Raw genomic sequence first — 17,479 nt, forward strand, 5'->3', positions numbered from 1 at the left:
TTTAAGACATTAATAAACTCGTCAATATTTTGATGACATAACATAGTGAGCAAGTGTTTTAGTTCCCACCACTTCAACCACAGTTCAGCAGAAATGAAGGAAAATATTTTTCTAATTTGGTTATTTTTGTTTTTACCCAGTTTTTACTTCAGCTGGGCTATTGCAATTATTTACCATACCACCGTTGCCACGAAAGTATTTTTATTATGTGCATTGTTTTATGTATACAATTGGAACTTCACTCTTACACTCTCTCACCCCCTCTTTTTTTCTTCCCTCTAAGACTATTGACAAAGCTGGATGCCCTAATGCTCCATATCTCTGAAAACATGCAAGGTTGTGCAAAGAGAAAGCAAAATAAGTGTAGAAAAACATATTGAAAATCTCTATCTAGACATAAGAATATTAGACTATACGAAGTGCAGAGCAGAAAATCACAGTTGTTATTAGATGTTAAAGAGTACATACAGCAGGAAAGAGAAATCTACAAATCAGCACAGGAGGGGGAGGGAGAATTAGGCCCCCTATTGTATGAATCAGGTAGAAACTGAAATGTGGAATTTCAAGTGGGATATAGGCATACCATGTACATTAGACAGGTATTATGACAACTTAGGTGTGTCTGGCAAATATCTGCATGCTAGATGAATGTTGAATTTTCCTTTGAGAAGTGAGCATGTACAACTAAAGCACATAACATCTCAAAAACAAATTCAAAGACTTTTCTGACTAAGTTGTAAAATAATTCTGTGCCTTTACTGTGTAACATCTACCTAATGTTAAGAGACACCAGCTTTAATATATGATGCTATATTCGATTTCCTACACAGTTGATCATAAGCATTTGCTTCTTTCTTTTTGAAACTGCCTATATTGTTTGTACCTACATTTCTTGCAGCCTTCTCAGTATTCATAATATTATTTAAAATTGAATTAGGAGACGTGATTCTTAAGATGGACACTGTGAAACAAAACTCTTAAAAGGTACAAGTACCGGTGTGTCTTTAAACAGCTAGAAAAACTCTACTGGCAGGAAAAAAAAAGTTATTTAAGCATATCAGCTGGCACAATGAAATTAGAAACTTTCAAATTATTTAATTGAGCAACTGAATTTAATTGCTGAATGCCATTTGCCTGCAGTAAAGGAAACAGCTCAGTTACTCAAAATCCAATAGCAAAAAAGAAAAAATCAATATTTTCCCGCTCTGGGAATGGAAGAAAGTACCGACTGCCACACTGTATCTATAACGGAGATCTGTCTCAAGGACCAGTATTCAGATTTTCATTAAAATGAACAAGGAGTGTTTTTAAACTGCCTGCATGACTCAGGAACATAAGTGCTTGCAGTGACAGTTAAACTACCAACCTTAACTTGATCCTTTAAACTCCCTCTGGGTACCCTTACCCTAAGTCACTTAAACATGCCCATAGGAGATGTCTTCAACAGGAACAGAGTGAAATCTGAGAACAATTATGATCCCACTGTATAGACGAAGGGATTCCCACCACCTCCAAGGAGAGTAAGAGCTGGGCCTAAATGTACACATAAGTCACCTTTATTGTTCTTGGAAGATTTGCACAGTTTTGCTGCATTTGATGGCAATAAATTAATGCTAATATAATTTTGGTTATACCAGTGAGGCACACTGCATTAGCAAAAAATAACTTGTGGCCATGCTTCAATATGCAGTAAAAGTAACCTAGTCTATATGGGAATGTGCATCAGGTTTTTATAGGGCTCCAGCCATTCCACTCAGAGAGAAAGGATCCTAACTGCAGCTACTCAAACTCTTTGCTATGTCACAGAGGTCCTGCCACGACATTGGGAAGGTTGTTTAATCTCTTGTGCCTTGAGATCCCTCAGCCTGTAAGGCTGCGGTTACAGAACATCCCACCTCCCTCTGCTGCCCTGATAGGAAATACATCAGAGGCTGTGAGCTGCTCAGCTTCTGATATAGGCCATGACTGATCACTACAGTTATATCATTATCCTTAATCTAGGCCATTATGTGTAAATTAAGGTTCTTCTGTGTATACAGTGTTTCAAGAAGCAAAAGTGGGGAATAATTCTTTAATTAACAAGTTCTTTTCAACATCATATGCTTTTCAAACTTTTTAACATTTAAATAAAAACAACAACAACAGCTTGGCTAGGCAGTATATGTGAGAAACATTAATTCAACTGAAATGCTATACCAGTGAGAAATGACAATCTAAATAATACTGAAGCATCAATTCCTTTAAAAACTGCCACATATTGCTGTTTCTGTATTATAAAAATGCATTCAGCTATCCTACTGTGCTGGGTGTTAATATGTAGGGTTTTTTTTTTTTTAAACTCAGATTACAATGTTAGTAGGTCATAATGGAGTTATTGTTCTCCTACCACGTACTTTTCTGTGCAATTCTGCTGCTGATAACAATTCAAATCAGGAAATTCAGGTGGAAGGAGAATGCTATACCTTTATGTCAAGCCATCTAATTAATTTGAGTGTGAAGAAATGATACATAAAGCAGCAAGCACGCAGGTGTTTCCTTCTTACATTAACACTGACGACAACAATCTCAGGCACCTTTCTGGTGAGGGAAACTCTACAAAAATGTACCTAGTCTGGCCTTTCAAATCACAGGTGTGAGGCTCAGCACTGGAAAAGAGAATGGGAGAATCTTATGCAGAAGTGAATTTGGTCATGAATGCAGTATTACCACTTTTGCCCTTGAACACACCGTTTGGGATGCTCATGTTTCAGTGACAGAAATTCTCCTTTTCCACATGAACTTGCTGGAGTTAAAACCTGGAAAAGGTGTGACTGTGAAGGAAGAGAGATGTTTGTATACTACGTCACCTCTCTGCCCTGCCCTGTGACCTGCTCTAGGGGGGAATTGCAGTGCAAGGACCGTATCTGCTACCATATGGATCAACCACTTGAAAATAATTGTCTTTATCTTGCAGAGGTCCCTAGTGCAGAGCTAGCTGTCATTTGACTCTGTTGTTGCTCTGTAATCTGCAAGTGCAAAAGTATAATTTCATGGAAAACTCTGCCTTGGAAACAGACACAGAGCAGGCCAGCAGCTTGGCTGGGGACCAGCTCGTTCTCTTGCAGCAGGGTCAGAGGCTGGAGCAAGGCGAGCGTGGAGAGACTGGCCCCATCGCCCGAGCACACGGGAAAGGCACAAGCTGCTGGCCACCATCCCACTCTCTGCCATCTGCTCTCTGGCTAGCAGAGGGTGGATTTCATCACCTGTCTGCGTCGTGACTTCTACATGCAAGGAGCCCCATCGGTAGTGCATACACTGGGTGTTTCATTCACAGGGCTCAAATCCTTTGACTTCTGGTGTGACTTTGTTGCCTAATCACATTTGGATCAATTTATAAGGTGAATTTGTGCATAATCCTAGGATTGTTTCTGCCTCACAGAACAGCTGTAACTGAAGTTTTCACTTCTGCTAACTGTCCTTGAAAATTGCTTCATACGTTAGATAAGCATGCTCTAAGCATCTGACTTACTTAACAAAGAATAAAACTATGTAATTTAAATTTGCAAAGATACACCCACAGTGTCTTGTTAACTTCCTCTCGATAAAGCTTAATGCGTGTTAAATGCATCTTGCAGAAAAAGATGTGAAGTCTGCATTGTTAAAGGTCTTTAAAAACACGTTAGACAAATATCTGTCAAGAGCAGCACACGGAATATCTGAGCCTTCCCTAGAGGCAGGAGTTGGATCAGGAGACTTTGGATTGGCCCTTCTAGCCCACTTTTTCTGGAGGTCTGCCTTAATTTACTTCCCTCCAGCTGCACTTAGCCAGATGCTAACTTACAAAGGCAAATGCTAACATCAGTTTTTGCTCACCCTCAAGTCTAGCAAGAGTCTAACTGGAACCCTTAAAAAAATGAGGTGAAGACTTTATGATTTTATTTACTACTATCATCAGTATTAATGATTAGTAATAATTAATAATGATTTTTAAAGCTATAAAATCATAAGAATAGTTAAGACTGTTATAGTGGTGAGACAATTCACTGCCCATTTACATCATTATACTTCAGGTTTCTAAGGAGCAGCTACCCTGTACCTTTACAAATACTTCTTTTTTGAAGCTCTTTTTTTTGCTTGGAATGATCCATCTCCAGGTTTTACAACACACACAGAGTGTTATATACTTCTCTTACACAGGCAGATATATAGTAATATACCAACATGTGTTCACAACACCAACATAATGTTTCAATTAATGGATATCATAAATGCTTTTTCTTAAAGTAATGGACTGAAATATTAGTAAACTCTTCAAAAATAAGAGTAAAACTAGCTAAGTGACCACAGACATACTTCCCCAGCTGCTAACACAAAGCTAAATAATACAATATCCTTGGCTAAAATTGAAGCCTGGGAAGACAGTCTGCACTTACATCCGTACTAAAAGCAGAACCACAGCAGCTAGCTATACCCAGGCAGCTGCCAGGCGTGTCTTGGGCAAGCTGCTGCTCTGAGAATTGTTACTGCTCACAGTTACACTGGAGTTGAAAGCAAAACCAGACACATTTACTGAACCAGAGGCCTGCCATTAGACACATAAAACTCTAACTTTCAGAGTGAGCAGCAAGATCCTTCTGCTTAAGGTCCAAATATAGAATCTAGACCCCCAATGTTAAGCACAGATGTATAAAAATCATTGACTTTATTAAGGAATTTGGGTTCGAATTTAACTAATGGGAAAAAAACACACCAGAAACTACGTAGAATATACTCATATCGACATTTGCTTATTGAAACTCAGATGCTGGAAAAGCTTAGATATGAAGTCAGTCAGAAAGTGTCATCTCAGCTGGCATAGGAGAAAGTCACCACTCTTCCCTCCACTGCTCAGGCAGGGGGTTGGTCCCTGAAACACAGAGATGCTCCAGCTTGACAAGCCTCAGTATGTCTAGGAACATTTGGGCACTTACAGCAAAGCCCATTTCTTTTCTAGCCCCAAGGCTTCCTCCTTCAGATGCACAGCTTCTGGGGATCCCTGTCCAGAACCACCTTCGTAGACAATAACTGCATTCAGAAGTAGATACAAATGAAACAGTGCTAGAGTCTCTGTGGTGCAGTGAAGCAGCAAGAAGTGGGTAAACAACCAGGACAGCTTAACACGGCAATTGCCTTCCTGCTGAACCAGTCCTGTGGCTGCCCCTCAGGCTCATCTGCACAAGTTCTCTCACAGAACTGTCACAAAGCTTGAATTATTGATATATGTGGAGCATAGCACATCAGTAGGTACCAAAGAACTCTGTCCCTGCAAAATAAATGAGAAACAGAGCAAATCCCACAGCTACTAAGAACCTGTGGATAAAGGGCTGAATCTTGGCCTGACCTTAACCCTGGAGATTGGCCTTCCAGCTCTAGGTGTAAAGCAGCATGCAGCACCAAAGCCAGTCACATTCCCATTTTGTAATTTAAACAGTCAAGTTCCCAGCTTGTAGTTTTTCACTGGAGCTGCTTATTTGGAGCCTTACACTATCTCTGAATTAATTCATAGGTCAAAAACAAGAAGTTTCACTGCTAGTTACTTCTTCAGAGCAGTGCAACACCATGAAGAACGAGGGCAAACTATCAAGTACCAGTCTCTTGATGACACAGCCATGGACAGGATGGAGACCAGTGCATGACACATGAGACCCTGGGAGCTCAGACACATTGAAACATCCATTTCCTGGCTTTTTCCCATCACAGGAATGACTACCTACCAAAAACACCAAAGATACAACAGTAATGGTTATTCTTGATTATTTGCATTAATGAGGACCTAGAGAAGCTTTATACTTTTCTAATTTGTGACATGAGAGGACAAATGTTACAGGAATTTTTCCATGGGTTTTTTTTTGTGTGTTTTTCCCTGAAATGTTATAAAGCCACAGGAGCTTCTGCCATATCCAAGCCAAATGCAAGCAGGACATGATCTTCACTTTTTTTAATCCAAATAACCCAAGTAAAAACTATAGATAAATCCCATAGCTGTATACACCTGCTGGAATTAGTCATAAAAACATGGCGTCGCTAACACAGCAAAAAAATTAGTGTCACACTTGGGAAGAAGAGACAGGATAGGGCCATACTGGGCCTTTTTTGCAGGCTGGCTTCAATCACTGCCTATAGCTCAAAGACATATCTTTTACTTAATCTCTTTATTAATTGAAAGGCGTCTGTTGGCAACTTGCCACCAGCACTAGTGACATTTACGTGTAAGATAAGCAGTGTGCTTGAACACGACAATAAAGATGATAATGAGAACCTACTTGCCAAGGCCTGAGTAAATAGCAGTCAGAACATGCTGGGAAAACCAGAACAGGAAACATGTCTAATTTCAATGGAAAATGCAACGAGATTGACCCTCATCTCACTGAAGCCACTGGGACTCATGATACGGGCTAAAAAGATGAATTTCAGTATGATATCCTTTTGGAAGAACGTGACTGGCAGCTGTGGAAGAATGTGGGATATTATGAAGATGATGTAGAGAAACAGACTAACCTTTGCAAGCTCTTGTAATGACTAGCAGCTAGACAAGCTCATCTACGTCAATTAATCTGTCCAGCTCTGCTTTGTAGGAATGCCCGTGGCCTCAGTAGCCCATCTGCAATGATGCTGCACTGCCCTCTCATTCACTGCCCAATTACTCTCATTGTAAGAAACACTTTTCTTAAAGACTGGAGATTTTTCCTCTTTCAGCTTTAGCCCATTGCACCTTGTCTTTCCTTCTTCTGAGAACATGGATAATTCCCTTCTTTCATTTATACTATTATCTCTGCAATTATTTATAGTCTGTAACTGTGAATCTCCCGAGTCCTCCATTTAATACAGTTCTTTCCGTGTCTTTTTTTCTACAGTGTGTCTTACTTTTCTATCATCATCCATTACTGACTTTGTACTATCTCTATTTTTAAAATAATCTTTACATTATGTGGACTTGCCTGCATTAACCATTCCAAATGTAGCAAAATCACAGCTATATAAGCCAGAGTCTCATTATTTTAATACTATCACCTGGGAAAAGGCGGGTATGTTTTACATGACAGTGAAAGATAGATTCAAAAGGCACAGGCAACCTCATTTTCAAATGGCAAATCACACATCCTAAATCTGGAAACATAGGAGCAAAGCTCTTAATATTTTCAGCATGTCCAAAATATTGCAGTTTTCTTCAGTCATGCACTAAGAAACACAAAAGCAAGCAATATTTGTTAAATTAATAAATGAAGATGAGAACAACAGCCTGAAAGCAGGATCTCATGATAGAAACTGTTAACAAAACCTTTACTCTAGGTGACAAGGTATTCCCTTTACATAAATCAATATGAATTTAGAATTTAAATAATGGAGAATATTTGCCCGAAAAAAAAGGACAAATGCTCTAATAACAATAAGTGTCAGGAAAGATGTGGATAGAGTTATTGTACAAAACTGTTGACATATTTTTAAATTTTCACTAAAATAAAAATATGACAGTCTATTAACTGCTGTTCTGAAGATCCAACCATCCAGTCACCTGAGGATTTATTGCAGGCCATAGACTGTCTATTTCCACAGTATTTGCCAATAAATTACTTGAGCACTTGCCAATCATTAATATCTATACTGCTGGAAATGCCTTCTGGCACAGAGAAACACTTTTATATCCATTTTACCGGGCAAAGAGGCATAGAAAAACTTAGCTGCACAGGAATGTTCGAAAAAATTTTTTAAAACTAAGCCATTAAATGAATCTAGGTATCTGAAGCTGTTGTTCAGTATCTTCACAGCAATATTCTTAAAAAAAACCCGGACAAGGTACCTGCAGTTGAAAAGCAAAAGGAATCACTCATTACATGCAAATAAGATTTATCTTCTTGTATCAGGAGATGCTATGCTCTATTGGCATTCAAATGACTGATGCTAACTACAGATATTACGATAAAATGCATCTCGAAGGAACAACAGAGACATGACAGAATAGCAATCATGACAAAAACACAGCTTTGAAATCACACTTGACTGTATTTTTAAGTATTCCAACTGCATGAAGTTCAGCAGTGGCAAGTGCCAGATTGGGCACCTGGGACACGGCAATCCTGGCTGTACATACAGACTGAGGACAAGATGCTGGGCAGCAGCTCTGCAGAGAGGGATCTGGGAGTTCTGGCTGATGGTGAGTTGAACATGAGCCACAGGTCCTGGCAGCCGAGAGGGCAACCGTGTCCTGGGTGCATCCAGCACAGCATTGCCAGCCGGGCAGGGAGGTGGATTGTCCCGCTCTGCTCTGCACTGGTGCAGCCTCACCTGGAGCACTGGGTGCAGGTCTGGGCAACAAAGGGTAAAAACGATTTAAAGCTACAGGAGAGGGTCCAGAAGAGGCTATGAAGTTCATGAAGGGTTTGGAGGGGAAGCTGTATGAGGAGTGGCTAAACTAATTTGATCTGTTCAGCCTGGAGGAGGCTGGGGGGAGACCTCATCGCAGCTACAGCTTCATCACAAGGGGAGGAGGAAGAGGAGGTCCTGAGCTCTTCTCTCTGGGACCAGTGACAGAATCCAAGGGAATGGCAGGAAGATGTGCCAGAGAGGTTCGGGTTGGGCATTAGGAAAAGCTTCTTCACCCAGAGGGTGCTGGAGCACTGGAACGGGCTCCTCAGGGAGGTGTCACAGCCTCAAGCCTGACATTGTTCAAGAAGAGACTGGACAACATCCTCAGACACATTGTGTGAACTGTGGGGTTGTCATATGCAGGGACAGGAGTTGGACTCAATGATCTTTGTGGATCCCTTCCAACTCAGGACATTCCATGAAATTTCTATGAATCTATGAAAATCAGGTAAAAGGAAATAATGGTTATGGCAGTGTAGTACTTCTGCATATTTATGATGTGATAGACTTCAGGAAAAGAAAGAAAAGAGATCAGTATCAGTCTGGAAGAGGAAGGCTCTACTGGGACAGAGCTGGAGTCTGCTAGGGGCCACCAGATATGGTGACAGACACAGCTCTACACTGTGGTTACAAGGGAGAAAGTTGTGTCATGACAGTGTATTATTAGAGAAGACTTTAACTTCCCATACACAGAAAACAAATACTACTGGAAGCTGTTCATTCTGACTATTTCCAGACTCCACCCAGAATGATGGGCTTATCTTGACCAACTAGCAAATAAACCCTGCAAGTTGAGTTTTAAGTTTATTTTCCATTAAGCTGTCTACATCAGGTCTGGTTAGATCTGATCTGAATGATCATGGGCTGGCTCACTTTAACTCAAATGAAATGATACAGAGAACTAAGTTCTCTACTGTAAGAAATCAAATTAAAAAAAAAAAAATCGGAGAACTAGAGAATTTAAGAGTTTGGAATTCCTTCAAATGCTCATGAAAAGTATTAATGAAGAAAAAAAGAAAGTGCATTGCTTATGCATTGCATATGATACTAAGATTAAAGATCCTCTAAGTATAACCCTATAATTAAGTTAATACTTGATTCACTTTTCAATAGAAACAATGACTATTCAGTCAAAGATAGGATGGTTAAAGGAAAAAGAATACAGAATAAGAATTATCAAAATAAAATAGAGGTGAAACTCCAAAGACCTTGCAGTGGAGTAGGCAGTCACTATCCTAGGACACATGCTACAGGAGAACAGAATGAACATTTTCTGTATTTGAGGAAGAAAATGGGAACAGTTCCTCAAACTGCTTAGCCAGACAGACCTCTAGTCTGATTTCAATAATATACGAAGTTTTAGGACAAATACAGAAGAGAAGACACCATAAATTTCAGTGTGCTTGGAAAATGGGAGAACACACAACGTGGATTTACCAGAATTAGATTGTGCCCAGCTAACTTGAGTCCTTCTTTCCACAAATCATCTCGATTTTTTGAGAAGCTATCTAGGTCAAGTCCACATGAGACATGGTAAAGCATCTGACTGAGTCCAGCACAGGAAACTGTTCAGCAGCAAATGATGGCAATTTGTACAAGAATTGCCAGATGGGTAACAGATACCTTAAAAAGAACATGAGAAATAATGTTGAAAAGAAAATATTAGAATAAAGGAGGTTACTAAGAGAGTTCATCTGTAAGCAGCCATGGGACCAATCAGATTTAATATCATCACCAATCTTGTTTAATATAATCACCAACAACCTAGCTATCAAAATTAAGGGAATAAAGTTGGACAGCACGCTTAATAGACAACTGACATATTTAACTAAATAACAGAAATTGCATAAATGTCTCAGAATGGCCATGCAGAACCCTCCATCCCCCCATTTTGATTATGCAGGAAATCTTGCACCTCAAGTTACATACTTAGGGTAGGTGAATACTTACAACAGAGACCACGACACCATTTGATGCAGCTGGAAAAAGGGCACACAGGTATTTGTAGCAAGGAAAGAATTGTCAGTTTTATGTCAGCATAGGAGGATGGGATGAGACCTCCTTTGGAGTTCTCTGCACCCTGGAACACCACGTACCTTTCTGTTCAATCAACCCCAGGAAAGGTGAATTCAGACTGGGAGAAGGATTGATGATCCCAGGCACAGTGGTTAGAGGGATAGTCTATCACCACTGAAGTGCTGAAAAGAGTTTGGTTAGCGAAAGGCACAGCCACTGAAAGTGCATGTCAGTCTCAGAAGAAATAGAAACAAAATGAACAGAAATAAGTGGTGTGGAATTTAGAAGATAACTAGGTACAAGACATCAGTATTTACAGTATATGTCATTGCAAAAAGAAAAACAAAATAATCAAGAAACCCTCCACCAACAAAGCAGGGTGTCAAACTCATTTTCACCAGGGGCCACATCAGTCTCACAGTTGCCTTCAAAGGGCCAAAGGTAATTTTAGGACTGTATAAGTGTAGGAGTAGTTAAATTTATGCAGTCCTAAAATTACCTTTGGCCCTTTGAAGGCAACTGTGAGGCTGATGTGGCCCCTGGTGAAAATGAGTTTGACACCGCTGCTCTACAGACTTGCAACATGATGCATAATCAATTTATGGTTTACTTATGACTTAGCTTTCCACAGCACAAGACTAGACTGGATGTAGCCTTCTGTTCCAGTCTTCCGTTCATTATTATAAAACAATACTTCTCTTGAAAACAGTAGTAACAAGGAAATAATTACCTTGAAAAAATAAAACATATTTATATCTATCCTACCCAGATATGCTCTAAGATAGCTAAGAAAGCTGATTTTCATCAGCAGAATTAAAGTTAGAGTCTCTATTTTGCTATAAGCAAACACATTTAAATTATTGAAATAGATACAGAAATGGTATACCACGGTGCAATTTCATTTCACGTGATTTCCTTGTGAGCAAAATTTAACAATATTTTGGCATGCAGAACAATATTATCTTACATATAAATGCAAAGACATCAGTACTGATCAATTTCAATGTAATTTAAAGGAAGTGCTGTTATACTGCACTTCCTTAGTCTGTAAATCTGCCTACTACTTGCAAAACACCACCAGCACCAGAGAAGAGCTTGACCACTTGCCTGTCGAATATTCCACTTCCTCTGAAATGACACTATCCAAATAAATGATTCTGAAACTCAAAACGTATTCGGAAGAGAAAGGCCTAATTAATGAAAATGGCAAGAGTTTACAACACCTTTAGGGGTGAAAAATTAAATTTGCATTTAAAATATGAGTAGGCAATTCAGAGTGTGACAAAAGATCATTTTTGCAGCAACTATGGGACATGGAAAACACAACCCACTGTTACTCCAGATAACTGATGAGCCCAAAGCAGCTCTCTCACCATGTCCTTAGCTTATTCTTTTTTCAATGACCAAGCGCCACAGACACTCTACCCAGAACAGGGGGAACTCCCCCACCGTGGTTCTCTGTTGCTTACCCTTCTACAGAGGTACACTTTTCTGCCACATTTGTCATCTCTTTTTGCAAATCAACAGCATATTCAGAAACTTCTTGTTTCTGTATCATCATCCAAATCCGAACATTCCCAAAATGTTCCAGATCACCTGCTCACATGTTTATTTGAAGGGAAACCAATATTTCACACATCTGCAATGACACTCTCTTCATTTCAATACATAGGTAAAAACTCCTCTGCTAGCATGCAAGAACATTATGGCCCATGCCAAACTTTGCAGTAACATTTCTTTTTGTTCCTCATGCTATTTCCTATGCTCTACAGGCACAACACCACAATCTGAAATTTTAACCAATTTAATTGATCGTATTCCTTATTTTTAACATACACCAACATGTTTTTGTCCTTTGCAAAGAATACCATAAATATTAATATCCTTAGTATACAGAGGTTTTGGAATACAAATGTCAGATTTCCTAATATGTGTATGTCATTCTACAAAGGCCAACATATACACTACTGATCATGAGTGTACGTTAAAAAAAGGCAAACAAACTTCAAATTCCTCTTTTTCCCCTAGAAAATCTAACAAACATGAAAACATGGAGGAATTTTTGTAAATGTAAGTCTCACAGGAAAACCTCATCAGAAAATATTCCAGCCTATGTACATTGAAAATAAATCTTGCGCTATGAGCAAGATCGATTTATATTTGGTTTATTACTAAGTATATAGAACTGACGTCACATGAGGGTATGATACTTCTAAAGAGTATTTCATTTCTAAAGATAAACATTAAAAAGTGAAAGTAGCCACACAGTTGCAAAATGAGCAAAGCTGTATTTTGAAACAACATTCTGTCCCACGTCTGCCAGAAACGGAAGTTCTTTTTCCAACACAACTGAAGTTTTATCATGTGTTTCTGAGAGGCATAAGTGGAAGTTTCGTTTCCAATGCATGACTTCACTTACAACTCTTTCATTTGCAAGTTTATGCACTGCATGCTCAGCACTGTACAACTAATGAAACATGAATTTCGGTTTTGAAAACAAATACTTACAGGTTCTGATCCTAAGATGGCTTTAGCTATTGTGGTCTTCCAACACTGTAACACTAAATAAAATGTGTTTGTGCTCAAATCACACATGCTAGATCTTCACAAACAGGGCAAATGCAGGAGTGACTATACAAAGAAGATTGACTAATTTGTAGCACCAAGGAGGAAATCCTGTCCTCATATAAAACCGCTGGTGAATTCCAATTGATGTTGGCAAGTCAAGAATTGTATCCAGGGTGTTTTCCACTGTGAAGAATACATCCAAAAGGGACAAGTATTTTTTAACCTACTTCAGAGATGAACTACTCATGCTTCTTGTAGCACTAATGATAAAGAAATAATAATCATAAAAATTTGCATTAAAATCACCAGTGAGACATCAGTTCTTTCTGCCCCATTTTTACAAATCAGATGATGATGATGGGAACCATAAGGGGGACTTTTTTTGAGTCTTAATTTACTGTTTTTTGAGTATTCTGAAAACAACACAGCAAAGGTGCTTTATGAGTGCAAAGTTGTTTTTTTGTTGTCTTTTTTCCCCTAAAGCCACCAATAAACACAGACCATGGATGTAAGGAGCACTTTTAACAACAGTATAAACCTCCACATAGTTTGAAGAGAAGAGGAAAAAAAAAAAAAAAAAGGTCAATTTGTCCCAAAATCACATCAACAGAAGCATTTATTTACATACCTATTATAAATTATTCCCAAAGGATGCATTCTCTCTCTTTCATGCTCTGTACTACTCCTCTGAAGACAGTAATGCAGATCCTGGCTCTGCACTTGCAAAATACAGCCATGAATACACCTCCTTCAATTACTGTCAGTTCAGGCATGCAATGATCTTATGAGTAGTTAAGGTCTTTGTTGGCAGAGCACAATGAAGAAAATATTTTAGCGAGTGATCCTAAGGCAGGATGCTATCCCATAGTATGTAGCTGCTGCTTTTTCTACCCATGAGGCTTTCCTTTTATTAGATTAGGTTGCATACTGTAGACATATCCTCACATCATGTCCGTCGACAGAGGAGCTGGAGGCAAAAATCCCACTGATTTAAGACCTGAGGGTGAATTAGTAATCCCAGTGCTTCAGTAACTCATTTAGAAATGGAGGCCATAGGATCTTTAAGGTGAAAAGAGAAAGGAACACAAAACACAAAGAATTCATATTATGTGTACTCCAGAACGTCCTTTCTGTTCTTTATTTTCTCTTGTATGTTGACTTTACACACTGTAGCCAAGAAGGTAAATTAATTATCCCAAAGGATCCAAACCTATTATATGTCCAAATGCATTATCAGGTGAACTCATGTTCAAAAGTCTCTGGGAACCCAATATCCACCATAGTTCCCAAAGGAAAGCTAATAATATGATGCCATTTTGTGTTACTTTTGTCATTTTTTTAAGGCAAAGGCAAGGCCTAACTGGTTCACTTAGCTTCTTGGCAATCTTTTCCAGCTTTTTTTCAAGGAAACATCACTAGACATTCTAGAACATTCACCAGTTTTGGATCAGAAAACAGGATGGAGACTTGGAGACTTCTCTAAAAACAATTACCACTAATGGAAATACTATGCATAATATTTAATACATTACACCACTTGACATTTACAGTTCCTTGCACACACACAAACAAATTGCTCTGTAGAATAACCCCATGAACATAGCATGTCCTGTTATCACAAATGAGAAATCTGAAACAACCCTTCATATCCAGTGAAAGGCCACGGAATTCCAGTGTCTGCTCAGTACAATAGAAGAAGACACTGTGAGAAACATGGCTTAGGAATGCTTTTCTCTGGTCTCTCAGGCAGTCTGGTTACTTAGAAACTACTCCTGCACGATGCTCACACAGTTTTGGAAACATTAGCCCTGTACTCTGCACATCATATGTATTTATAGTGCATATTTAATAACATCGCTACAAATACATATGAATGCCTACACCTATACCAGTTCTGAGAGCAGTACAGGAGTAGAGCACCCTTTGAGATTGTTCCTGACTACAGGAACTTGCTTAAATGAGGCAGCAATGCCAGTTTTCCCTTCACACTCCTCTCTCTGCTCCCTGAGGTTGCCCACTTTCTCATCCGCCTTCTGTCTCCAGCTTCCTGACTTCCCAGCAGCTGAAGTTCAACTCCAACAGACATGGCAAAAAACAGAGGAGACTGAGGATCAAATATTGAAACAAAGCAACCATTAATGCATTTCCCAGACTGATGACGAAAGGACTTTCAGTAACAAAAGCCAGCTCACATTCCCTACAAAATTCGGCACTCTTCCTAAACCTTAGACCCTCTTGGGCACTTTGCTTCTATGTTATCACTAGTATAGTAGGACTGCTATTCTCCTAAATATATGTACTTCAAACAGAAAACGCCCAATTTTATTCCAGTTCTCCAGTACAGATCTATTCTGGCTTGTATCCATGTGTGTATGAACAAAGTGACACTACAATTCACCACACACGCTGCAGAAACCCCCAGACACCTTCACGTTCCCACACGAAGCAAGCCTCTGCAAGACCATGGCTGCTGGAAAGGCACAAAATCTCAGCACAGATGGCTTCCAGCTCCAGTAGATATCACGGTCCTGCTTGTAGGGGCTGGCAGGCTATTTGCACTTTTCTTAAACACGAGTTCCTCTAAGAATTGTGCTAAGGAAGCAAAAGACCTTTACGGGAGATTCCACTCAAGCCTGCATATGATTGGACTTGTGCACTTGGGCATTTCAACTCAGTTGAAACACCACAGATTATTTTACTTCAAGTTCTGCTTTGGAGTCCAAACCTCAGGTGTGCAAAGAGCTAGGTATATCCAAGATAGAAAGTTGTTTCCCCATCACATAGCCAGGTGCAGGTGCTCACAGAGCAGCAATAATGCAGGGAACAAAGACTCCTTTTCCTCCCTGCAGTAAATCAGTATCTTCCATAGACAAACAAGGAAGACCATCAGCTACCAGAACACACTAAGTTACATCCAGCCTTGTATTTCTGCATGACTGGAGTCTTTTTGTGTATTGCTGCAGTCAGCGTATGGCTTATAAAATATTTCTGCAATGATAACAGGACATTTGTGAAGATGATGTTCAGCCCAAAGCACAGCAGACCACGCAACAGTGAGCACCTAACTGAAGGCAGTATGTCATGCTGAAGATCTGTAAGGAGAAGGATGTTTTCAGCATACCACTTACACTAAGCCATCTTCCTGAGGACTGCAGTCAACCCCCTTGCACACAATAGAATTTTCTTGCTTGAAGCAGTATATGTTTGCAAGAACAGTGCTGTAGCATCTAATGCCATATACAAGTCAGGCTATGACAGCAGAGTCTCTCTCTTACTGCCATTGAGGTCATGAGGTAGAGGGGCTACAGAGAGGCAAACAGTAGGAACTGCTCTCTTAGCATTTATACACACACCAGAAATATTATTCCCAGATGTATTGCAGTTACATGAAAACAAATCTTGACTTCTTTAACAAGTCTCTGATACATGAACTATCTTCCCATTGGGATGACCTGGACACTTGTGCGTTACATGAACTGCAAGAGATAATCCACTCCAACGTTATTCATGCAGTGGTGTGATTTGTCTTTAGTGGAGTCATGGACACGATTCAAAAAGGGCTTCACTCTGCAAATAACGTATAAAGAAATATGTTACTACATTTAGGAAATACAAAGCCTCAAAGGTATCCCCTTCATCGGAGAAATCATCTGCATTATTGAAAAAGACTCCAAATATTAGGCTAATAATTCAAGACTTCCTTTCAAAGACAGAAACAGCAACCAGCTTTTTCATCTTTTTTTGCCTGGAGCAGCTTGCTGTAGATTATGTCTCCAGTAAAATACTAATAGCACAGCACACAATATTATCATAAAATAGCAAGTCTATGAAAATAAATGAAAAAAGCAGAGGATCACTAAACCTCAATTGCACATTCGAAGGGTGCCGTGAACAAAACCAGATTTACATTTTACCAGCCCTTCTTTTCTTTCTTTATTTCACCAAGACATGATTGGATGTTTGAAACGCTACAAATGTGGAATAAAACTAGCAATTCTTCCCCTTAAAATAAAAGGTTAAGCTTGTAATTATACGACTTTGGCATATGATTTCGTGCAATTACTAATTAACTACCATCCCTGATCGGAGAATGCATAAGTAGTGATTTTCTTCCTCAAGAGCAGTGCCTGCTTCGTTTTAAGTCATGTTCTGCCACGATGGGAGGAAAAAACCCACAGGCACGCAAGCATGAGCGCGTGGGGTGGCGGGTAGGGGGACACCAAATTAAAGAGACGCTTCTTTGGAGAAAACCATCCCGCAACGCGGATTTCGGCACGCCTCGATGTGCCGCCCAGGATGGGGGGCCCCGCAACGCCCCCTCCCCGCGGCGGGGCGCGTACAGCGGCATCGGCATTTTGGGGAAGCAAAAGAAACAAAGCCGCGGCCGCACCCGGCGATCCCCCAGCCTCCGTCGCCAAAGCTCCCCCCGCCGGGGCTGCCCGTACCGCCGCTCCGGGTGCAGGGGCTGGCAGCGGGGTCGCACCGCCCCCGCCCCGCGGAAGGAAGGCCGGGA

The sequence above is a fragment of the Nesoenas mayeri genome (assembly GCF_963082525.1).
Source record: "Nesoenas mayeri genome assembly, chromosome: Z".
Lineage (NCBI taxonomy): Eukaryota > Metazoa > Chordata > Aves > Columbiformes > Columbidae > Nesoenas > Nesoenas mayeri.